The sequence below is a fragment of the Triturus cristatus genome, chromosome 4_1 (assembly GCF_964204655.1).
Source record: "Triturus cristatus chromosome 4_1, aTriCri1.1, whole genome shotgun sequence".
NCBI lineage: Eukaryota > Metazoa > Chordata > Amphibia > Caudata > Salamandridae > Triturus > Triturus cristatus.
Genome location: NC_140585.1, coordinates 855,636,552 through 855,662,009, shown reverse-complemented (window position 1 = coordinate 855,662,009; position 25,458 = coordinate 855,636,552). Strand labels below are relative to the sequence as shown.

The 25,458-nt window shown below is 46.2% G+C and overlaps 1 long non-coding RNA gene across 1 annotated transcript in view; it reads right to left on the bottom strand.

The window, feature by feature from the left end:
* Window positions 1-3,412: 3,412 nt before the first annotated feature.
* LOC146855658 (uncharacterized) overlaps window positions 3,413-25,458 on the bottom strand; it is a 34,701-nt gene continuing 12,655 nt past the window's right edge. The window contains exon 3 of the long non-coding RNA XR_014980863.1: window positions 3,413-4,063. This is a non-coding gene — a long non-coding RNA (uncharacterized LOC146855658). The remainder of the gene's footprint in view (window positions 4,064-25,458) is intronic.

The window sequence follows — 25,458 nt, the reverse complement described above, 5'->3', positions numbered from 1 at the left end:
TCACTCTTCCGGTGGCCCCTGAGGCATTGGGTGGCCTCCGGATGTCCCCAGAGGCTACTGAACTTGCAAGGATATAACCAGTGTTCCCTCCATATGCGCACCCACTACCAGATTGTGTTAGTTTGTGCTGGGAGCCGTGTGTGTATTGCGGGTTGTGGGGGGTGAGTTTAAAAGGGGAGGAAGACAGAGTGCGAGGGGGGGAGAGGGGGAAGACAGAGCAGGAGACAGGGAGGGAGAGACAGCGAGAGACAGACAAGGAGGGAGAGGGAGGGGGACAGAGGGAGACAGAGAGGGAGGGAGACAGAGAGGTACGGAGACAGAGAGAAAGGGAGACAAACAAAGTGAGTGTGACAGGGAGGGAGGGAGGAAGACCGAGAGGGAGTGAGACCGAGGGGGAGGGAGACAGAGAGAGAGGGAGGGAGACAGAGAGAGAGGGAGGGAGACAAGAGGGAGGAAGACAGACAGACGAGAGGGAGGGAGACAGACAGACAAGAGGGAGGGAGACAGACAAGAGGGAGGGAGACAAGAGGGAGACAGAGAGGGAGGGAGACAGAGAGGGAGGGAGACAGAGAGGGAGGGAGACAGAGAAGGAGGGAGACAGAGAGGGAGGGAGACAGAGGGAGGGAGACACAGAGGGAGGGAGACACAGAGGGAGGGAGACACAGAGGGAGGGAGACAGAGGGAGATAGAGGGAGGGAGACAAGAGGGAGGGAGAGGGAGGGAGGGAGGGAGGGACTAAGACAGAGAGAGGGAGGGAGACAGAGTGAGTGAGACAGAGGGAGACAGAGTCTGAGGGAGGGAGAGAGAAAGGGAGACAGAGGGAGAGAGAGAGAGAGAAATAGATGGAGAGAGAGGGAGACAGAGAGAGGGAGAGTGATAGAGGGAGAGTGATAGAGGGAGAGTGATGGAGGGAGGGAGGGAGACAGCGATAGATAGATAGAGATGTGTGAATGCCGGGTCTGGTGGCTCAGTGGACGAAGGCGTCTGCTGCAGGGGCCTGTGTTCAACCTCATGGTCACAGTTTTTTTTTTTGCTCTAGCCCCGCCCCCTCCCCCACTGCCCCCGCCACCACCGGTGCGGCCCTCGGCCACAAACCACACTGTAAATTTGGCCCCCAAGAGAAAGTTTGTGAGTACCCCTGGTATATACAGAGCCAGCTTCCTACACCAGTTACCTGAGTGCAGCAAATAGCTATTTTCCCACATGCAGCTGTTCTGCAGCATGGCAAAACATAATTTTAAAAAAGTGATATCGCACGTTCAGCAGTAATGTGTTTTTTTAATTAGAAAAAAACAACCAATAAATGGGAGAGTGGGTTGAGAGACCAGGCAATACCATACATGGCAACATTTTGAAACATGGAGATAGTTTAAAAAAAAATTGAAGTAATTTATTTCCCCAATTGACTAACATTAAAACAAAGTCTATTTGAGGCAGAAGACAGCTATAACAAAGCCATTTTAACAATCGTGAGTCTCCCGCCTGAATCGGGTCTATCGGCATGCATGCAACATGGGGGGAGGGAGAAAAGGACACAGGTGGGTGTAGAGGACAACTGAGAGACAATGGGGAAGCACGCAGATATTGGAAGGATGCATTGGGGAGGCAAATGAACAACAGAGGATGGGTAGGAAGGGCTGGGGAAGCAAGCTAAGAATTGAGGGTGGGTGGAAGGGGCTGCAGAAGCAAGCTCACAAAAGAGGGCAAGCAGGAGGGAGAGTGAGAACAAGCTGACAACAGACATCGGGTGGGAGGGACTGGGGCGCCAAGCTAACAACAAAGGGCAGGTTGGAGGGGCTGCAGCAGCAAGCGAACAATGGAGGGTGGTCAGGAAGGACTGGGGAGCAAGATTAGAATGGGAGGTAGAAGGAAAGAACTGGGGCAGCAATCTGACACTGGGGGGGGGGTGAGTGGGAGGGAAGGGGTCTGCAAGCTGACAATGGAGGGTGGGCAGTAAGGCAAAGAGAGACAGATGACAACAGAGGGTCATTGGGAGGGACTGGGGAAGCAAGGTGGCAATGATATGTGGGCTGGAGAAGCAAGCTGACAATGGAGAGTGAGCAGGAGGGAGGAGATAGGGTGGCAAGCTGACAACAGTGGGTGGGCTTGGGTGGGGAAACACAGACAACAGAGGTTGGGCGGGAGGTGTTGGTGAACAAACAGCACAGAGGGTGGGCAGACAGGCCTGGGGAGCAAATGAGCAAGGGGGCAGTAGGGAGGCAAGTACGGCAAGGGAAGGTGGGCGGGGAGGAAGTAACAAAGGCTATTGAGAGAGGGTGTGAGAGAGGAGCACAGCTGAGGAGAAGTACACAAGGGAGACAGCTGGAAGATACATGTAGTCTTGTACAGTGGTGAAACAAAATAGAAAAAGTAGTGCCTGAAAAATGAGCAGTGAAAGGACATAAGTAATCCATCCATGCTCCAGGGGAGGGTAAAACACGAGAGTAGGAAGGCAAGCTTATGGAAGATGATCAATCAGAAGCAAGAGAGACTGACAACCAATGTTAAGCAATGGGCAGGTTGTAAGCCAAGTGTAAGCTAACAAAATGTCTCACAACACACAGAGCGTGTGCTGTCTTAGGCAAGACCTAAAAATACAGTCATTAAAGTTCGGTGTTTAGTCATACAGCAGCACAAATATTTCTGTTGATGTGCAGGAAAAAATGGCAAGGAGGAATCAACATCTCTTTTTCTTGGTCATAGGGGACATTGAATTACCCTATCAATAGTCTAATCACAATTCATGAAGAACGCATTCAAAAAACACATATACCGCGGAGACAGACTTTGAAAACATCAATCATTATTTTTGTTTTTGACAAAAAGAACATACAAATACATATATATATATATAGACATTTACATCACTAACATTTATAAAGCAAAACCAAAATAAAACAAATCTGAGTTACCAGTATCCACTTATTTCTATAGTGATGAGTGTTCACGCGCTTAATCACGGTGAAAATCGGGGTGATACACTGCGAGGTAGTCTTCTATGCACACAAGGTTACAACACCTCTACAAACATCTATCAAGTGTGCTTTACAAATACAATAACTATTCTTGTAATCTAACGGACTCCTCCCATCAAAGCTGTCGACGCGGACACATTTCGGCCCCCAATTTCTTCCGGGCCTCCTCAGGACAAGGGTAAGGAAACTGCTGCAGATCGGCACATATAAATTCTCCCTACTTCCACGGACAGAGTAAATCCACAGTCACACGCACATACACTCATCATACGCTAGGGCCCATCACACTGAAATTCACACTATTACTCTATCCACACTGTATATAGGAGAGAAACCTAAACCAATCTGCATCTAAACGAGGTCAATGCGACCATAAAGATATTGTCCTGAGTCATAATTTTAAACATAGGAAATACATCTGGAATTCAATAAATGACAAAGAAATAACCACCCGACACTGGAATTCAAACATATGGTTGTTTATCTAAATTAGTTCAAATGCAAGTCAATCAATAGCAAAATCATTATTCTCATAGTTACCTATTCTAGCTAAATGGGTCAGGACAGGTCTCTCAGTAAAGTCTCTCGAGCTGCCGTCCTCAGCATAGGTTCAGGAAGAAGTGGCCTCAAAAATCTCCAGACCCTCTCTAGTCTAGTAATATTTATAACAAAACTAGCGAAATAAAAGTATCAAACAAATTCTGAATGTCCGTTGAGCCGCTGAGCAGAGCGAGCAGGAAAGGATGTCACTTGGTAACATTTAGAAAACCTCCGCTCAGGAAAAATCACAAAAATAAAAACACGGAAGAAGGAAACTCGAGTTTGCAAGCGATACATTTATGAATGCTCTTCCTTGGTACCATAGCAGAGCCACCGCAGATTTATCGTTGTTCATTGTGGCTTTATTCTTTTCCAAGGGCAATTGGAAGCATGCCCGGAGCTGCTGTCCTCACGGAAACTTTTAAATCAGACAGAGGCTGTGGTCAGGTGACTTTCAACCATGTTCAGCAAGGCCTCTCGTCACATCTCAATCACTCGAGCGCAGGCTGTAAATAGCAGCCATCTTTGTTTAGGCCAAAACGGACCATCTTAATTAAAAGAAACACAAAACAACGTTACCACATCATAATGATTATACAGTGTTAATCCCCACTAATACCCTTATGTGTATGTAATTACCTAGCCGTCTGCAACACAAAGAAGCCTTAGCACACGTTATTTTTAAAGCGCAAACTCGAAACAAACAGCACTTTTGCAATACTCATTTAATTAATTTGCACATATTATTAAGCAACATATATGCATTCCCACGTGTAGTTTCTCTCATTAGTAATATTGGTTAATTAAGATTTTTAACGAAACGAATAATTAGTGATTATAAATTAGTAATTTTAATCATAACATATAAACAAAACTGGAGCTTAAAACTCGATAAATTTTCAACAGAAAACTCTGCTCCAGCAAAACCAACCTAAGTTAATCCAAAAATGTATACATTTGTACACGCACTTAACCAACTGTCCTCTCAATTACACTGGGCATACTGGGTCTACACCATGCAGGGAACTAATAAATAAATAAACAAAAGAAATGGTGTGGAGCAAATCCATGTTAGAACTATGGGGCAACACCTTGAAAGGTGGAATACAGCCGTGATGGTTAGGTATTCTAATCCAGCTAAAAAGCGATATAGTGGTGTGTCAATATCCCAGTACTCACGTGTACCCATTGAAAAGTGCCAGGCCAAGTAAAGTGCAGGAATAAATAGAAAAGGGGTTGTGTATGTGATCACCCGTCACGCGGGAGGACCACAGTGAGGTGGGTGGGTTCTTGCACTGTCTGGGAGGTGAGACTTAAAAGGGCAAAAAGAAAACAGATCTGTGGCTTTTTGACACAATTAAGAAACAGCAATCCTGTCAAATATTTTGTGTTTTCAAATTGTTATCAACAGAGTTTGTGTTCCCGTGCTGTGCTATTTATCAGCATTCTTGTTATATATTCGCTAAGAATGTGTTTGCCTACATTCAACAGTTTTGTCCCGCAGAAAATGATAAGAGGAAAAGAGAGGGAATGGGGGGAATTGGTTCGGGGAATGCCTCGATAACTTCCCAGTTATCTTTATTCTGCAGCATCAACAAATAACGCACACAAAAGTATGGTGCATTTCCCACGTTGCCTCTCACAAAATCTCCATGACAAGAACTGCACATATTTCATTCTAAAATGCTTTGATCCTATGGTTGACGTTCTCTGCGCACCACCTGGTATAAGAACCCCTCCAAAGGGATCCAGGAACCTTGGGAAGAACCTCTGTAAAGTGTGTATCGTCTGGGGAAGAGTAGGTCTAGGACTGGTTCCAAATCTGAGACCCCACTCTTTCTTGTTCTCTACAGAAATAGTGACATATATTGAAAACGGGCAGATTATGCTTATCTTGGTTGTTGGTTGTAGGAATCCAGGTTATCCAAATAAGAAAAATTCTCTAACTAAGATGATGAACTAACTTCAAATTAGACAATCATTGTTTCTCGAAGACAGTAATATCTGCCCTCTGGTAGCGACTTCTATGTTGTTGTCCATATGTACCATTGTTATATTAATCTACTCTGCTACCACTGATTTAATCATATCATACCTCCAGTTTATCATTGTAGAGGAATCCATTCTCATCCAATGTATAAACATCCTATGTTTAACTAACATCAATTTTAAAGTGTGCTGTCCTCTTTTGAATTTTAATGTTAGTGCTGAAGGGAGATTTACTCCCTTCCCAGGAACTCTGTAATGGTCTTTCAAACTACTTGAATAACCAAATTGAGAACAAATATAATAACTTCGAAAAGCAACCGAACCCTGAGGACATCATCAGCAAACTGCACACCTACCTATCGCTCGGACAGACACCTAGCCAACTGGAGAACACTCACTGAGGAAGACACCATCTCAATCATGAACACCAACCATTCTGGGTCCCCCACAGACCCATTTCCTCACCATGTTTACAACCTAGGAGGACCTGTGATCAGCAAATTCCTCACCCACATCATCATCTTCTCCAACCAGTCCACAACTTTCCCCGAGGAGTGGAAGCATGCTGCATTCACAGCCCTCCTTAAAATAAATTGGTTGATCCGAACGAACTCTGCAACTTCTAATGCAACCCCTTTTGCCATACATAGCAAAGGTGATAGAGAAAGCAATCAACCAGTAACTCACCAACTACCTGGAATGCCACAATCCTCTTGACCACATCCAATCCGGCTTTTGTAGCAATCATAGTATGGAGACAACACTTATCGATGCCACAGATGTGATCCGCATCATTCTAGACCGAGGAGAAACCGTCACCCTCTTACTGCTGGACCTCTCTGCAACATTTAACACTGTAGCACACTACAGCCTCATCAAAAGATTACATACTAAAGGAATCTAAGGCCCAGCTTTTGAATGGATATGCTCCTTCCTCACAAGGAGATCACAGCGAGTCAGATTCCCCCCTACACATCAGAGCCCAAGGACCTGATCTGTGGAGTCCCTCAAGGGTCATCCCTCAGCTCCACTCTGTTCAACATTTACATGACTCCACTTGCGGATTTTATAAGATCTCACAGCATCTCCTATGCCAATGACACCCAGCTCATTATCTCCATGCCAGAAAAGTCCCTCATGACCAGATCTAACTTCTCCGAATGCATGATTCACGTAGCAGAATGGATGAGAACCAACTGCCTGAAACTCAACATGGAAAAAACAGAAGTGCTGATTATCAGGAACAAGAACTGCCCCTTGAACTCCACTTGGTGGCCATCAGAGCTCGGTCCAGCTCCATTGCCCACCAATCACGCATGTAACCTGGGGATCATATTAGATGAGAAACTCCACTTGGCAGCACAGGTGAACACAGTAAGCTCCTCCTGCTTCCACATGCTGAGCATCCTCAAAAGAATCTTCAGATTGATTCCGAAGAGCATCATACGCACCGTAGCTCAAGCCCTAATTATGAGCAGACTTGACTAGGGCAATGCACTCTGCCGGAATCCCCAACTACCTCCTCCACCATCTTCAGATAATCCAGCACGCTGCTGATAGACTCGTCCTGGACCTCCCTCTGTGCACCCACATCACACCTAACCTCACATCACATCACGCCTGGTGGCCGATACACAATCGATGCAAATACAGACTCCTCAAACACGTATACAAGGCACTGCACAACATTGGACCAGCATACCTCAACTGTCGCTTCCACGCCCACCAGACATCTACGTTCGTTCTCTCTCTCTCTCTCTTTCTTTCTTTCTCTCTCTCTCTCTCTCTCTCTCTCTCTTATACCTTGCACCCAAAATGCAGAACGACCTCCTGCTACATATGAGGGCTTCCTCCTCGCTTCTGGAATTCCACAAGTAACTGAAGACCTGGCTCTTCAACTAAATCCCAGAAGACAACCTTCACACCTACTTTAGTGCCTAGATCAGGCACTCACTGTTTCTTCAAGACAGCCATATCTGCCCTCTGGTAGTGACTTCCATGTTGTAGTCCGTATGTACCATTTTTATGTTAATCTATTCTCCTACCACTGATTTACTCATACCTTACATCCAATTTATCACTGTAGAGGGATCCACTCTCATCCAATGGATAAACATCCTATGTTTAACTAACATCAATTTCAAAATTTGCAGTCCTTTTATGAATTTTAACGTTAGTGCTGAAGGGAGATATATTCCCTTCCCAGGAACTCTCTGTGAACCTTTCTACTTGGAACAAAACCAAGTCATGTGTAGGAATAATGCTTCTGTTGCATTACCTTTTCGGTATATGCGAAATCTAGCTTCTCTTGCACCGTTGGAGTAACACAAGTTTAGTGTACCATGACAAACTTCATGTAGTAGAAACTATTGTTGTGAGGCTCGAAGTAGAATCCCTTAAAAAACAGAAGACAAGGCGCGTTTGCCAAAATACCAGAACAATTTGTTTAATGAACCAGTTCATCTGGGAGAACAGTTACAGGCACTAGGTTGGAGGACGGTCTCCATTTACATTGGGTTGGTATCCTTTTTATATACACAAAATACAATAGGTAATAAAAAGTTTCCGGCATACCATATATGGTGAGGAATGTTGGTTGCCTCCTTTACAGTCATAAATTTATATCAATGGTTACTTCAGGTGGGTCTCGACCTTGTGTGGACACAGTGTGGCCACTGGTGACTGTGTACAGATGTCTGGCATGGGGCGCGCATGATCACTATGTTTGCTCGGTCCTGATTGGCTATGTGTTCCTAACTCTTGTGACATCAGAACTTATAGTGTGTTTTAGGAGCGCGTGTACCCCCTCCGGCCATGTGTGCTTTATTGGAGCAATCTCTCCTGACCATTGTAATGGTGCTACACCTATCTGTGGGATTCATCAAGCATTTCTTGACCTAGTATTTACCTGCCAGCTAAGCACCCCCTCACCTGTCACCTATCAATCAGCAATCTCTGGGCGTAGACCTTAGAGCATGCCTAACACATGTTTGCGAGTCGAGGTTGATGTAGAGTTCACAACGGGTGACTCTGTTATAAGAGATATTTCATTTTCATTGATGTATGCATCATTTTCCGTATTAACATTCTCCCCTCTAGCTGATTTTTCAACTACACTACCTGACCCATGGATTTCAACATTTCTGTACTTGGGGCCTGTTCCTTTAGTTTGCTACTAACAACCATTACCTCCCTATTTACTTGCATTGTACCCAATTTGATAACTGCATTTTTACAGCAGGTGATTCCCAATTGTACAACCCCCCCATACCAATAGAAACACAATGATATTGGACAACAGTGATTTACATAAAAAGTACTTCCATCCTGGTAGCCAGGAGAACAAATTCTAAAACAACTCCTGCTCAGGGGCACCTCCTTTTTCAAGCATGCTTCTCTGTAGATTATGCAGTGCTTGGATGGCAAATGGCAATGTTCCATTGTCCATGTCGTTCCATGGGATGAACGTGCAGCAGGTCGCGCCGATCTTTGCATAGACCCGTCCCTCCGTTGTGGTCTTGAAATTCAGCACATAGCGGTGCTGCATTACCATGAGGTGGATGGCTCACATTTCTTATTTGACTGAATTGAGGCAGAGCTTAGTGATGTTCATGATTTTGAGCATTTCTCACTGGGTGGTCTGGAGCCAGCAGGCATTAGCTTTTGTCTGCAGCTTGAAGAAGGGTATTAACTCACCCTGCCCTTAGCTGTGCATCCAAGAACAGTCTAAATTCTTCTGGAATGTCTTTGAACTGAGCCCAGCCAAAATAGTCCACCGCTCTCCTTTCATGAGCTTGGTGCAGCTAGGTATTATTTTTCATTAACAAGTGCCGGTACAAATCTCCAGGAATGACCAGGGTCGGGGTGTGCGTGGTTACCAGGGAACACATAACTATCCACCTGGGAACCAGCTGAGTATAGGTATGCTTATTGCACTGCAAATAAAATTCCATAAGTGTGGAGGGGCCTCATTGCATATCCAGAATACATAAAATCACTTTACAGTTAGCATTTGTGCCCATCGGAAGTGTTCCTTTTCCTCTGAAACATAAGGATCGACGGAATGCTGATAATGCAAACATTCTCCCCCAGTCAAAAGATCTGGGTTAAATCCATTGTTCTTTTGCCCACTACGCCACCCCAGTTTGGACCCAGCTATATGCAAATCAGTCTTGACCCTGTGCCTCATGGGAACAGTCCAGACTGAACTGCCAGGCCAGGTCCTCCCTGGACCGGAAACAAGCATCCTGGGACCGGTTTCAGGGTATGTCACCCTTCTTCAGCCAGGCTAGCTTGAATCCAGTGGCACAGTGAGCAAGGGACCCACGTCTGGGCATACCCATCCCACTTAGGGTGAAAAGTTACAGCAAACAAATGATGGACGGAATGCGGACAATGCAAACATTCTCCCCCAGTCAAAAGATCTGGGTTAAATCCATTGTTCTTTTGCTCACTACGCCACCCCAGTTTGGACCCAGCTATATGCAAATGAGTCTTGACCCTTTTCCTCATAGGAACAGTCCACTCTGAACTGCCAAGTCAGGTCTTCCCTGGACCAGAAACAAGCACCCAGGGGCCAATTTCGGGATAACACTTCTCATCAGCCAGGCTAGCTTGAATCCAGTGGCAAAGTGAGCAAGGAACCCACGTCTGGGCATGCCCTGCCAACTTGGGGAAAACATAGCAAACACAAGGAGATGATGGAGGAAGCGCTGAAACTTTTCAGACACTCATTCCCAGTCACAGATCTGGGTTGAATCCATCATCATTCTTTAGCCTACTTCGCCACCCCAGTTGAGACCCAGCCATATTCAAATCAGTCTTGACCCTGTTCTGCATGGGAACAGCCCAGGCTGAACTGCCTAGTCAGGTCTTCCCCATAGGGCGGCAGTTAGGGCTGGCTGTTTCCTAGATGGTGCCTGCAAGGTTGGAGCAACGTAAGCAGACTATACTTGTAAAGGAGGTCCACCCTGGAAGGGCGTCCATCTTGGTGCCCTGCGGTCCATCTGGACCGGGGATACAGACTTGGAAGCCTCTGTCCCTGGCACCCCCTTTCCCTTAGGACAAACCCTGCCTTGCAAGGTACAGTGAACCCCCAACTGGAGTCTCAAGCTCGTCATTATGCTGAGGTAGAGTGACCAAATTTCATTCCCCCAAAAATCAGGATATTTTCACAAAAATAGAAATAGGTCTACAATTTTGCAACGCAGAGGGGTGCAGAATGCCTGGAAGATGGTGCTGAGTAACGGAACCAACACAGACCCCTAGGCTCTGTGGGACATATGTGGAAATCTGGAATAATGTCCGTTAGCATAAGCTGAAGCCATATTGGTTGTGGCATCCATTTTGATGGCTTTGTAATTCTCCCATCCTCTGCTGCTCGTCTTTTTCCCTGCCTGTGCTGTCTATTTTAGTTGACTTCCTGACTCAGATAAAAGCAATATGCATGCTAAGAGTTTGTAGCTGCCAGAACACCTGGTCTCAGACTCAACTGTCAATCTCCTACTGCTGCCATAAGCACTCCTGCTCCCCCTCCCACTTTGCTGACTAAGTGATTTCCCATCTGCCCATGTTTGTCGGTAACTATTCCTGTTTAGGCCTGTACCTTCTATTTGTATCCACATGCTTACCAGTGCAGAAAAAGATGTATATAAGGCCTGTGTTTTTTTACTTCAATGTACTACCTCAGGCAGCACTTGAGAGTGCTGTGTGGACGTAGTCCCACTCATGAGTGATTAATAAACTTGTTATTTGAATTCCAGCTTCAGTGCCAACCTCTATTTTGTTGGTCCAAGGACCCGTGGACAGAGAAGGGTGACCCCTGCACCAGTGTGCTCATTAAAAGGCACATTTCCACAGTTGGCGCCCGACACGTGGGTCCTCATCGGAGATGAGGCCGTCCGACGGAGTGGTCTTGATGGAATAGTGGAATATTGCTGAGGAGACGTCCTGCATCAGGAGACCCTTGTCTTTGCAGCCCAAGTAATTTTTCCTGTTTTCTCGATTTGACCCTCCATGTGTTGGACGGTCCCGACTGAGGTATCCTTTGGCGTTATTTTTGCAGTGACCATTTGGTCGACCAAGAGATTGGCAGTTGGAGGTTGGAGACTCTAGTTTGGTAAGGTCGCTGAAGCGGCACTCTTGTTTGCTTGGCCAAGATTCTGGTTTTGTTTGTTTGATTTATTTTTTGCAAAAAAAAAGGCAGGTAATGTGGAGATTTTTCTCTACCTTGAATATTTTGAAAAGTAATATTTTACAAAAAATGTATAGCATGCCTGTTTCCAGCACACTCTGTAGGCTGTGTTGCAGTCTTGGTGGTACCGAAATGGATTTAGAAAGAAGTCAGCTGGCTCCCCCAGAGGAGACACCTAATTGGCATATGTATGTCAAATAACGTATTTCTTCCATAATGTATAGTACACTGTGGAACAAATATACGAAAAAGGATCCTGATCTACAATGGCCAGTGAATGGGTCATTTGACTTTAAAAAGATGTAGAACAGTGTTTATTCAAGAGAAAAAGTCGACAAGATATGTTTGATTGTGTACGAATGTGGGAAGTGCAAGAGAGGGTGAGGAAAGAAGAAGCTATAGCCGAAAAAGAACAGCAAAAAACGATATCTCAAAAAGCATTGGAATTAAAAAAATAAAGAGATGAAGGCAATAAAAGAAAAAGAGGAAAGAGATTGTCGTTTAGAGGTAACTGGCCAGTGCACTATTAGGCGCCCCATTTATCCCATACTTAATAAACCCCAGGATGATTCCATCTTGTTAGATCGACCTCCAACCCCGTATAAATTCCCTTCTGCTCCTGAGGATGATCTTTCTGAAGAAGAACATCTTTCTTCAGATGATAAAGACTTAGATAAGCAAGATGGGCGGCAGGCTCTCTCTACTTTGACTGTTGATGAAAAAGCCACTATCAGATCAACTGCTCGCAAGGAAGCTCGTGGGACTACTTCTGCTTCAGAGCTTGTAGCGCTGGTTCAGCTGTGGAAGGATTTAGAGCAGTTATATTTTGCAGAGAAGTTCACCTGGGAGGTAATACTTGGTTTTAGAAACGTTTCTACAAACTTAGAGCCCAATGATGTTAATTCTGATTATAAACAATTAAATGATGGAACTTTGCTTTTGTCAAATATACCTGATTTAATTAGGCGAGTGGTTAAATTAAGACAGGTTACACTACGTTTAAAAGCGGAGCAACAATCAGCTGGTAAAGTTAAAACTGCACAAACAGTTCAGACCCCAGTGCAGAAAGAAGAAATTTCGGGGACAGATAATGACCCTAGTGATACTGTAGTTACTGTAAAACCGATGCGTGAAGCTGCGCCTTTGTATGTTCCTCCGAAGGGTGCGGGAACAAGTGCTGATAAAGATCCAGATGATGCAAAGGGATATTTTGTCTATAATTGGGTCTATACTCCTTGGAGTAGAGCAGATGTTATGGCTCTTAAAGCTGCTTTGCATGACCCGCGGAAAAATCCTGCCGCTTTCTATGAAGATGTGGAAGGCGCAATTAGCTCCTGATCTATTACCTTGCCAGATATTGATATGTTTTTTGGACTTATTTTTCCCCCTGATATGTGGAGAACAATTCGAAAAATAGATGATAATGTAGCATATGGTGATACTTGGGTGCATTTAGAAGAAATAGATGCGGTTATAGAGCCTGCACAGAAACCACAACAGGAGATATTAGATCTTTCCAAAGCTATTGTAACTAAGTTAAAAACTCTCATACCCCTAAGAAAATAGATTGGACAACGTTAGCGTCTTGTAAACAGAAAGCGGACGAGTCAGTTTCGGATTTCTTTACACAATTTGAAGAGACATTCCATGACTTTAGTGGACAGTCATTGACAGATGACATGGGTAAGCATCTGGTTCTGCGACAAATTTGTTGCTAACATGTTGCCAGAAATAGCTAGTTGGCTAAAGGCCAGCGAGAGTTTATGGACTACGTCTTCCCCAGTCTCCCTTTTGACTATAGACAGTTTTATGAGCGTCAGGAATTGGAAGCAAAAGGCAAAGAGGATAAGAGGATAAGAGAGTTAAAAACGGAAGTTATGTTGGCTCAAGTATATGGTCCACCATTCAGAGGTGGTGGTAGAGGCGGACGTGCAGTATATACCCCTGGTGTACCCCCTTTCTCTCGATCAATTTTGTGTTCTGATCAGTGCGCTTATTGTAAAGAGATTGGACATTGGCATTCTAAGTGCCCCCTTTTGCGAGGTCAGCAGTTTCAACGGGGTAGAGGAAGCATGAGAGGACACCCAGGGAATTCAGGACATAGGGGAAGAATAGGAAATCGTCCCAGGTTTGAGGCAGTTAAACATGGGCCAAATTATTCTAATACTTTTGATAGACGAAATCAATATCAAATGTCAGATTATTCGGCTGATGGTCTAGGGGATTCTGATTATGCATAGGAATGCCTAGGCTGGGGTAAGGAACCGGTTGAGGTCCCAGTAGATCAGAAAGGTCCTTATTCTGATGCAAATGTATTTGGCTCTACTGGTCCGTTTCTGGTTGATACAGGAGCTACTCGTAGTGCTTTGTCTAAAAAATTGGTTCCTAGGGCTCCCCTGTCTGGTACAATGATAACATCGATAGGATTCAATGGGACACCTACATCTAGCCCACTGTCACAGCCACTTGCATTTAGTCTTGATAAATTCACTGCAGCATGTCCATTTTTGCTCTCTCCTACCACGCCGGATAATATTGTGGGTATCGATATGCTTAAACATTTTCGTGCTACAATACGTTGTTCCCCAGAAGGTGTGCGAGTTATTTTATATGATAATTATCCAATGGTTGACAGGTCTTGTCTCATTAAAGAAGATATCGCTTTGGCATTACCTAGTACTTTATGGGCTACATCAGATACAGATGTGGGACAAATGGTTATTCCACCAGTGCATATTCAAGTGAAGGAAGGTGCTTCATTGCCTCGACTGCACCAATATAAAATATCCCGTGAAGGCGAGGAAGCATTCACGCACATTGTTCAGGATTTGATCAAGGTGGGGGTTGTGGAAAAAGTCCCTTATAACATTTGTAATAGCCCTATCCTTCCTATTTTGAAAAGAGACACTAATACTAAAATTTACAGATTCATTATTGATTTACGAGCAGTTAATAAAATTGTGGTGCCCCAATACCCGGTAGTCTCTGACATCACAACACTCCTTACTATGGTTCCTCCTACTGCCACTACATTTTGTGTCATTGATTTAAAGAATGCATTTTTTTTTAATACCTATTCACCCTGATAGCCGTTATTTGTTCGGCTTCACTTTGAATAGGGTATACAGAGAGTCCTAGCATTTATAGTCAAGCATTGAAAAGGCACCTTGATTCTTTTCCTGTGCCGAAATGGGTGGCTCTTACTCAATATGTCAATGACATCTTGTTGGCTGCCGATACCCATGAACAGTGCAAAAAAGGAACACTGTCATTATTATCATTTCTTGCTTCTCATCATCACAAAGTCTCTCGGAAGAAATTGCAATTTTGTAGACAGCAGGTTACCTATTTAGGTCACCTCCTGTCTAAGGAGGGACGTGCACTCACACCAGATTGCATTCAGACCATTTTAGACACGTCTGTGCCCCGTACTCAGAAGGACGTCCATGCATTGATTGGCCTTACTTCTTTCTGTAGGCAGTGGATCCCTAGCTTTTCATACATTATTAAACCCTTGTTGGCCCTTTTGACTAAATACACTCCGATGCCTCTCCCATGAACTACTGAATGAATGAAGGCCTTCCAACACCTTCGTCAAGCTCTTTGTTCTGCACCAGTATTAGGAACTCCAGACTACACTAAGACTTTCACACTCTATGTACACGAGATGGAAGGTTGTGCCCCCTTGGTTTTAACACAGACACACGGTGATAAACAATGTCCTTGTGCATATTTTTCAGCTGTCCTTGATCCAGTTGCTCGCACGCTGCCTGGTTGTTTCTGAGCGGTGGCGGCAGCAGCTGTGTCCATACATCAGAGTGAGGGAATAGTCTTGTCACATAGATTGTTTGTGTTAGCACCTCATTCAGTTGATGCCTTGCTAAAGCAAACAAAGACCCAGCATCTGACTAGTGCTCGCTTGACAGGCTATGAATTGACACTTTTGGCCCCTCATATCACGTTGAAAAGATGTTTGACTCTGAATCCTGCTACATTATTGCCACTTCCAGCTACCCAGTCTCAGTCACAAGAGCTACATGATTGTATATCTCTTACTGGAGCACACACAAAGGGTTGTGTTGACCTACAAGATACACCTCTTTATAGTGTTGATGGGGAATTGTGGGTTGATGGATCCTGCCTGAAATTGCCTGATGGCTCGACATCTGCTGCTTATGCAATTACAACATTTCAGACAGTAGTTGAGACAACTCGTATCCCACAGAAGTCAGCTCAAGCAGCTGACTTGATAGCACTGACAAGAGCATGTGAGCTTAGTACAGATTTGCTTGTTAACATTTACACTGATAGCCAATACGCCTTCGGCGTGGCACATAACTGCGGGCAGCTATGGAAAGAAAGAGGCTTTCTCACTTCACATGGGACACAAATAGTGCATGGGGAATTAGTAAATAATCTCCTTACTCCCTTGACCTACCCTAAGAAAGTGGCAATTGTTAAATGTAGCGCACATAAGAAAGTGACCGATAAAATAGGAGCAGGCAATGCCTTTGCCTGCTCCTATTGACCGCAATGCAGCGAAGTACCTCATCTGTGTATGTAGTTAAATCACAGGCTGAACGTTGGCATGATACCAGGCAAGAGGTCCTGGACATGCAACAATCTGCCTCTGTTGATGAATTAGACCAATGGTCCAAGGAGGGAGCATTGGATGATAAGGGCTGTAGGAGGAATAAAGAAATGACCAAATGGAAGTTACCCACAGCCTATTTACACCCTATGATTCACATGGCACATGGCACATGGTCCGGCACATGTTGGAGAATCCTCAATAGCAAAGCAACTTATGCAAGTTTGGGATCATCCAGAGATTGTCGGTACGGCTAAGAAAATAGTCCAGTCCTGTCTGATTTGTCTCCAGTATAATCCTGGAAAGGGAACACGAACTCCAACGGGAGGGTTTGCAATACCTACTGCACCTTTTGAGGTCCTGCAAATGGATTACATCCAGCTTGAGCACTGTAACAACGTGAAGTATGTCTTGGTAGTGGTTTGTGCCTTTAGTAAATGGGTGGGGGCATATGCTACGAAAGATAATACAGCTCTTACTACAGCAAAGGTGCTCCTAAAGGCGTTCTTTCCCCGATTCGGCATTTGCCGAGTTTTGTGGAGTAACAACGGACCCCATTTTATTGGGCAAGTTGTTGAGTATCTCATGAAAGGGTTGGGAACTAAGCAGAAATTTTATGCTGCTTTTCACCCACAATCAGCAGGACTAGTGGAACGTTACAATTCTACCCTCAAATTGAAATATGCCAAGATACAGGCTTCCATATCTTTGTAGTGGCCTGATGCACTGCCTTTAGCATTGCTATCCATTAGATCAATACCACATACGCGATCTGGCCTCACACCTTTTGAGGTGATTTTCAGAAGGCCAATGAATATTTGGGGGATTCCTAAGCCATGCCCTATACATGATGTACCCTATGTATTGATGAATGACTGTTTGTCTCAGTTGACTGACAGTTTGTCTTCTATTTATCAACAGGTTCGGGAGACTCTTCCAGACAGGTCGTAAGGTGAGGACCACTGCTTGCGCCCTGGCGATAACGTGGTAATCAAGTCCTTCCAGAGAGAACCAGCTCCCTAGCACAGAGGTGGCGAGGACCAGAGCAGGTACTATTGGCTACCAGGACTGCAGTTCGAGTGACGAACCGGAAGAACTGGGTCCATGCGACACACTGTCGAAAAGTGTTGCAAGACCTAGTGAGCCCAGCTGCATTGGCAGATCACCGCGATATCCTGGTCACCGAGAAAGGACAAGCCACGTCACCTGAAGGATCTGAGGAAGTCTTCCTGGACCACATGATTCCTGGAACATCCTGATATCAGTTGCGACCCAGGAAGAAAGACACTTTGTTGCTGAAAAAGACTGTTTGAGCCACTGTCCTGGGTGGTTAAAGACGGACTTCAAAGGGGGGTAGTCCTTTAGTGACTATTTGTCTCAATGTTAGTGAAGAAATCAACGCCCGCCCAGGACCTTAGGACACCATCTGCTTTTGTTTTTTTTTTGTCTTGTGGTGTGTTTTTATATGTTGTATTTATGTTATTTTCTCTTGTGATTATTACATCCGTGATGAAGTCCCCCAGGGGACGAAACGCGTTGGCTGTCTGCCAGTTTTAAAATTGAACCTAATTAAGGAACATTTTCTTGGAATAATATCTGATTGAATTTACTTACTTGACAACGAGTGCGCCTTCCATCTTTTCCTATGATACCATCTGCTTTGTTTATTGACTAAATGAATATGCCTAAGGAGAAGAAACCAACTATTGCCGGAGTTTGTAGCAAAAGAACAATGATTGCTACTGGACTTACCTTGACTGTTGTTATTTTTGCTATAATAACATGGATTGTAGAGGAAGTAGCTCCTGTCCGAAATCTACTGACTGCTGCTACTACTCCTGTCCCCATTGAACATCATTACTTTACTCTTCCGTATCATGAGCAGAAGCACAGAATGTCCTACCTCAATAACACTTTCATTCAGATGTTGCACCATACACACAATGCTACGAACATTACCAATTGCTGGGTATGTGGAATGATGCCTGCTCATCAGAAAAAGAGAGGAACACCTTTTATTCCTTTGCCGTTTTCACATAATGGCTCCTGCAGAGCTTGGTTTGCACTATTGTGGGCTTCTCATATCACTAATATGACTAACTTTAAGATATAGGAAGACTTAATCCTCAGTTGAAAAAAGTCTGTTACCCTGATGAGGAAGGAGATCCACCAGCTAAAGGAAATGTATGGGAAATGGAGGAGTATCGTCGAGGAAATTCCTCCACACACTATGTTTTCCCCAACACTCGAACCATCAAGGGGAATGGGCCTCCTGTTATTACTGTTACTAGAGCTCGAGCGGATCTTTGTGTAAGCAGTATTGGCAATATCCCTGTGGGAAAAAGTGACTGTACTTTAGTGTTAAATATTACTGGAATGAACAATAGCAGTTTTTGTGCTCACACAACACCTATTTCATTTGCGGAAGTATAGGTTATTATCATCTACCTATTGGTTGGTCCGGCATCTGTTATGTACCCTTTTTGCTTCCACCTGTGTTTTTGGCACCTGCATCCTACCATAAAGACTATAAACTGTAGAATGACATTTCTAAGAGTCGATTCAAGAGGACAATAAACAATGATGAGGTGGATCAAACTGATACTGCACTACAGCAGTATATTGACTTTAATTTGGGACTATTCTTCTTTGTTGGTGCGGCCTTAAACAGCAGAAAGATCCAACACTTGACACGTGTTGTAGAGGCTGTAACCAATCAGACAGCAATGGCACTTGGAAATATCACAGAAGAACTACAAATTGCGAGAATTTTGATGCTCCAAATTAGGATGGTGCTTGATGTCATCCTGGCTGACCGTGGTGGAGCATATCGCATCATCAGGAGTAGCTGCTGCATTTACATCCCTGACCACGCCCCTTCTGTTTTTGATGCAATTTCCAAGATGCACAAAATAGCCACTGAAATCCACCAGGATTCAGGGACATGGACCCTTGACTGGATGGCTATAGAACATGTTTACTGTATGGGGCTGGAAATTATTGTCAGTCCTATGCACAATTTTTGCTATTCTTTTTACTTGTTGCCTATGTACTCAATGTGGCCCAATGCTTTGTTCCCTTTGTGTTTCTACTTGCACCTCGTGTATACCGACTAAACAGAATGTTATGAATGTAAATGCCCGACTAGCAAGTGATCAAGAAATTAATTAAATGATGCAGATCGATGTCAGTGATATTTTTCGTATTCCTTCAAAAGTATAAGAAGATGTCTTCAGCATATGCTAAAAGGGTCGTCTGTGGAAATCTGAAATAATTTCCGTTAGCATAAGCTGAAACCATCTTCGTTGTGGCATCCATTTTGTTGGCTTTGTAACTCTCCCATCCTCTGCAGCTCATCTTTTTCCCTGCCTGTGCTGTCTATTTTAGTTGACTGCCTGACTCAGCTAAAAGCAATATGCATGCTAAGAGTTTGTAGCTGCCAGAACACCTGGTCTCAGACTCAACTGTCAATCTCTTACTGCTGCCATAAGCCACCTGCTCCCGCTCCCACTTTGCTGACTAAGTGATTTCCCATCTGCCCATGTTTGTCGGTAACTATTCCTGTGTAGGCCTGTACCTTCTATTTGTATCCACATGCTTACCAGTGCAGAAAAAGCTGTATATAAGGCCTGTGTTCTGTGACTTGAAAGTGCTGTGTGAACGTAGTCCCACCCATGATTGATGAATAAACTTGTTATTTGAATTCCAGCTTCAGTGCCAATCTCTATTTTGTTGGTCTAAAGACCCGTGGACAGAGAAGGGTGACCCCTGCACCGGTGTGCTCATTAAAAGGCACATTTCCACACATAGACTAACTATGGGCTTATAATCCTTAAAAATGCGGAAAATTCCCCAAAAACTTGGAAATCTTCTGTGACAGATGACCAAAAATGGGACTGTCCAGGCAAATCTGAGACGTCTGGTCAACCCACACCGAGGCCTCTAGGCGTATTGACTCTTGCGTGCAGGGGTGGGGCTGTGGAGTTTGCTCGAAAATGGGGACCTTTTTACTTGGTAATTGGACTGCGTCCTACAATACTTTGGCTGCGGGACCTGTGTTTTTGCTTTTTAAAATAGTTTTCTTTCCCACCCCTTAGTCAGACTGCCCTGCTACTGGGGTGTGGTTGATAAACCCCGCCCTGGGGGATCAGCAGCAGAGTGGGGCCTAGTTTCAGTAGGCGCTTTAGGCGACCTGATTATTCTGTGCTTCCACGGACTCACTGTCAATGCCGAACCTAGTGTGAACACCTGTACAACACAGCCCACACCAACCATGAATTTTCTAGAAGCAGGTAAAGCATTTTTGAATCCCCAATGCTGTCTGTAGTCTTTTCTGTTCCAAAAAAGGGGGCAAAAGAATGCGGTTTGTCTTTACAATCGGAGGTGAACTACTGGGGGTTAAGTCGTTGGTATAATTATTCTTTCCTGTCTTTATTTACTGTGGGGTCCTATTTTACTGTTACTTTGGCTCTGTGATTGTGTGAGGGTGCTACCTCCCCACACTGTCACCCCTCCCTGCTGGGGTTGTGGCCCCGGGTCATTTAGCATTGGGTTCTCTGTCTGTCTGCTGCTGCCACATGCTCGTCAAATTGCTTGATCCCTGCTGCGGTTGTGTTGCAACCGTGGGCCTCCCTGCAACTGAGCATATGGCACGTTCTGATTACTCTATGGGTGATACTGACAAGAGATGTTCTTAGGGTTTTGTGGTGGGTGGCCCTGGCTCACTAACCTCTGTTGCTTTTGCTGCTCATGGTATGCCTTTATCCAGCGCCTCTCTACCAAGTAACCTTGCCTATGGCAATAGTAACACTTTCTAGGGTCTGGTTGCACCCAGCCTTCCTGATCTCCACTACCTGGTCGTGCTCCTGGACTGCTTGTTTGGAATCCTGTGAAGTTTTGCGGTGGAGCCCTCATTGTGACTTGTGCCATCTGCACGGTTGTGGCCATCGCTGCCCCCTCGAGAGCAGTATTTTTCAAGGTATGTTAAAATCGTTTTGCTGTGTCTCTTTGGGCCTGCTCCTGCTTCTCTCTATCCTTTTCTTGCCCTTTCTTATGCTAGTGGAGTATATGGACTTGTATCTCCCACCAGGGTTTGGTATCTAAACCATCTACGCAGTCCAGCCCACTCTGTATCTCAATTGGTAACCCTTTCTTAAAAATATTGTAGAAAAATGTGACTTGTGGGGTCGTATTGGTTCATGGCTGTCTGGATTCTTGTCCCCATCTTTCACTCATCCTATTCAGGAAATCGGTAATGCTTTCCTCTGATGTTCATGGTGATTTGTCGAAGAGCCAGGTCTTGAGGTCCTTCGTGAACTTGGAGAGTGTAGGAGTCTGTCGGAGGTGGAGGGGAGGGACTACCATGCTCAGGCCGAGAGGAGGAAAAAGGAGCGGCCTCCTGTTCTTCACTTCTTGATGCGTGGCACCGTAGCCAAGGAGAGTTGGGCTGAACGGAGGGATTTTTAGGGTGAATGGAACATGAGTCAGTGGTTCAGGTAGGCGGGTCGGGCATTGTGAAGGGCTTTGTGGGCGTGGGTGAGAAGCTTGAAGGTGATTCTTTCCTCAACGGAGAGCCAGTGTAGGGTCTGCAGGTGTTGGGTGATGTGGCATTGACACTGTAGGTTGAGGGCTAGTCTGACGGCGGTGTTCTGGAGTTTGCAGGTGAGGTTCTTGTTGATCCCAGTGTATTGTGTGTTGCCGTAGTCCAGTCTGCTGCTGACGAGGGCTTGGGTAATGGACTTCCTGTGTTTGAGGGGAATCCAGTTGAAGGTCTTTCGTAGGAGGCGGAGGATGTGGAAGCAGGAGGAGGTCACAGCGTTGATTTGGCGGTCCATTTTGAGTTCGGAGTCTAAGATGATTCCGAGGTTGCGTGCGTGGTCGGTGGGGGAGGGTGGGTTCTCAAAGGCTGGGGGGCCACCAGGTGTCGTTCCAGGCTTCAGGATGTAGGCCCATGATGAGGACTTCGGTTTTGTCCTTGTTTAGTTGTAGGCAGCTGTTCTTCATCCACTTGGCGACTGCTTCCATTCTTTCTTGAAAGTTGTATTTGGAGGTGTTGGGTTCGTTGGAAAGGGAGAGGATGCGTTGGGTGTCATCTGCGAACGATATAATGTTGAGTCCGTGGGATCTGGCGATGGGTGCGAGCCGAGCCATGTACATGTTAAACAAGGTGGGGCTGATGGAGGATCCTTGGGGGATTCCGCAGGTGGTCGGTGTGGGATTAGAGAGAAAGGGGGTGTCTGACCTGCTGCGTTCTGCCAGGGAGGAAAGAGCAGATCCGGTCGAGGGTCTTGTTCTGGATCCCTGCATCATGGAGTCTGCGGGCTAGGTTATGGTGGGAGACTGTGTCGAACGCTGCAGAGAGGTCCAGGAGGATGAGGGCTACAGTCTGTCCTCTGTCATGGCGAGTAGGGTGCTTACGGTGCAATGGTTTTTCATGAAGCCTGAATGAGAGGGGTCGAGGATGACATTTTCTTTAATGGAGGCGGCGAGTTGGCTGTTAATGGCTTTTTCAATGACTTTCGCTGGGTATGGGAGTAAGGAGATCGGTCTAAAATTCTTGAGGTCGGTGGGTCCACCGAGTATTTTCTCAGGAGCGGGTTGATCTCGACGTGTTTCTAGTCATCGGGGAAGGAGGCAGCTTCAAAGGAGAGGTTGATGATACTTTGCAGCTTGGGGCGATGATGTCTGCAGCTCTGTAGTAGATGTGGCAGGGGCAGGGATCCATGGGGGCCCCGGAGTGGGTTGACTTCATAGTCTTCAGGGTGTCTTCGATGGTGAGGGTAGTCCATCTGTTGAGTGTCGGTTGCGTGATGAGGGGGGCGGTGGGTGTCGGTTCTGTGTGTCGGTGGTCATTGAAGTTGTCAGATGTTCTTGATTTTGTGATGAAAGAATGTGCTAAGTCTGTCGCAGACGTCTTGGGAAGGTGGGATGTCTGTTGACTCGCTGTTGGGTTGAGCGAATTCTTTGATGATGCCAATGAGTTCCTTGCTGTTGTGTGCGTAGGCGGCGATTCTGTCCTAGAGCGCTTTCTTCCTTGCGTGTCTGATGAGCTTGTGGTGGGTGGTGGTGGCTGCTTTGAAGTTGTTGAGGTCAGCCGTGGTCTTGGAGTTCCTCCATACTTTTTGAGGCATATGCATGTTCGTTTGGACTCTCTGAGTTTGGTGGAGAACCAGCTGACTCTCTTGGTATGTGATTTGGAGGTTGGCTTGAGGGGGGCGATGGTGTTGGGGCAGTCAGTGATCCAGTTGTGTAGGGTCCTGGTGGCAGTGGTTGGGTCGTGATCTGTGGCGGTGGGAGCGGAGTGCTGAGGGAGGCAGTGAAAAGGTTGTCAGTGGTCTTGTTCCAGTTTCTGTGTGGGAGCTGGTGAGGACGTTTGCGGGCGATGTTTCATTTGAAGATGAAATGGACGCCGGGTGGTCCATCCAAGGGACTTCGGAGGTAGGGCTGAAGTCGATGGAGTTTCCTGCTGGGACGATGGGGTCGAGGGTGTGTCCTGCTGCGTGCATGGGCTCTGGTCCGATGCTGAGGAGATTGTCCAGGAGGGAGGTGGAGTTGGGGTCTTGGAAGTTGTCGAGGTGGAAGTTGAGGTCTCCTAGCAAGGTGTAGTCAGCTGAGGTGTGGTATCGGTGATGGCGTCAGACAAAGGTGTTCGGGGTCCGGGGGGGGGGGGGTCTGTAAATGAGGGTGCCTCGGAGGGTGGTGGTCAGGTTGGTTTGTACCTTGAATTGGAGGAGTTACATTAGGTCTGTGGGCCCGTCAGTGTGGGTGCTCAGTCAGAGGTTGGAATCATGGGCGATGGCGATTCCTCCTCTGCGGCAGTCCTTTCGGGTGATCTTGTGGCCTTCCGGGATGGCGATGTTGGGTCCTGAAGCGGGGTGCATCCGGATTTCTGTGAGGAAGGCGATGTCGGGAGAGGTGCTGTTGAGGAGGTCCCAGATTTCTGTGGCGTGTCTGTGAAGGGAAAGAACGTTAAGGAGGATGCATTGCAGGCTTTGGGGTGCAGTGGAGTCAGGGCGGGTGGGTTGAGGTGGGTCTTGGTGAGGGTGAAGGAGCGACGGCAATGGTGGCAGGAGAAAGGTCCGTGGGTGTTGGTCGGTGAGGAGAGACTGCAGTTGTTGTCCTGGCCGGGGTTGAGTATGTGGAGGCCCGAGGAGCTGTAGCATTGGTGGGTAGGAGGACCAGGGTCCCTGGCACTCTTGGCAGTCGGGTCGCAGACAAGCTTGTCTTTGGCATGCCGGCAGCGCAGTGGCCGCCATTAGGTAGGGGTCGGGGAGGGCGGTAGCGGGAACACACGGGAGGGGTCGGTGGGAGGGCAGGAGCGGGTTCACGTGGGAGGGGCCGCAGGGGCAGCAGCAGCGGGGTAAAAGGAAACGCAAAGGAGAAAAAAGGGAAATAGAGGGAAAGGAAAAAGAGGCAAACACAAGTAAAAATAACGAGAAAAAAGGCCACTAGCAAAAAAAGGCAGCACAGAGCGCAGCAGTAAGGGGGACAGGCTGAACGGTGAGGATCAGATTGGGGCACAGGGGCTTCCAACAGCGGACAGCGGTGGGAGGAGGCACTCAAGGTGGAGCTGCATGCCGGGAGAGCAATGTCCTGGCCTGGAGGTCAGGGGTCTTGATCACGTTGGCGTGCAGTGGCTGCCATTAAGTAGGGTTCAGGGGGAGGGTGGGAGCGGGAACACACGGGAGGGGGAGGCACTGTGGGGGCAGCAGTGGTGGGGAAAAGGAGAAAAAGGGAAATAGAGGGACAGGAAAAAGAGGCAAATACAAGTAAAAATGAAAATAAATAGAAAAGAGGCAACTAGCAAAAAAAGGCAGCACAGAGAGCAGTAGTAAGGGGGACAGGCTGAATGGCAAGGATCAGAGCTGGGCACATGGGCCTCTAACAGTGGATAGTGAAGGGCGCCAGGGGAGAAGGCTCTCAAGGTGAAGCTGTGTGCGGGGAGAGCAATATGCTGACCAGGAGGTCAGGGGTCTTGCTAACCTTGGCGCGCAGTGGCCGAAATTAAGTAGGGGTCGGGGGAGGGAGGGAGTGGGAACACACGGGAGTGGCCGGGGCCCGTGGGGGCAATAACAGGAGGGGGAAAATAAAACACAAAGGAGAAAAAAGGGAAATAGAGGGAAAGGAAAAAGAGGCAAATACAAGTAAAAATAAAAATAAAGAGAAAAGAG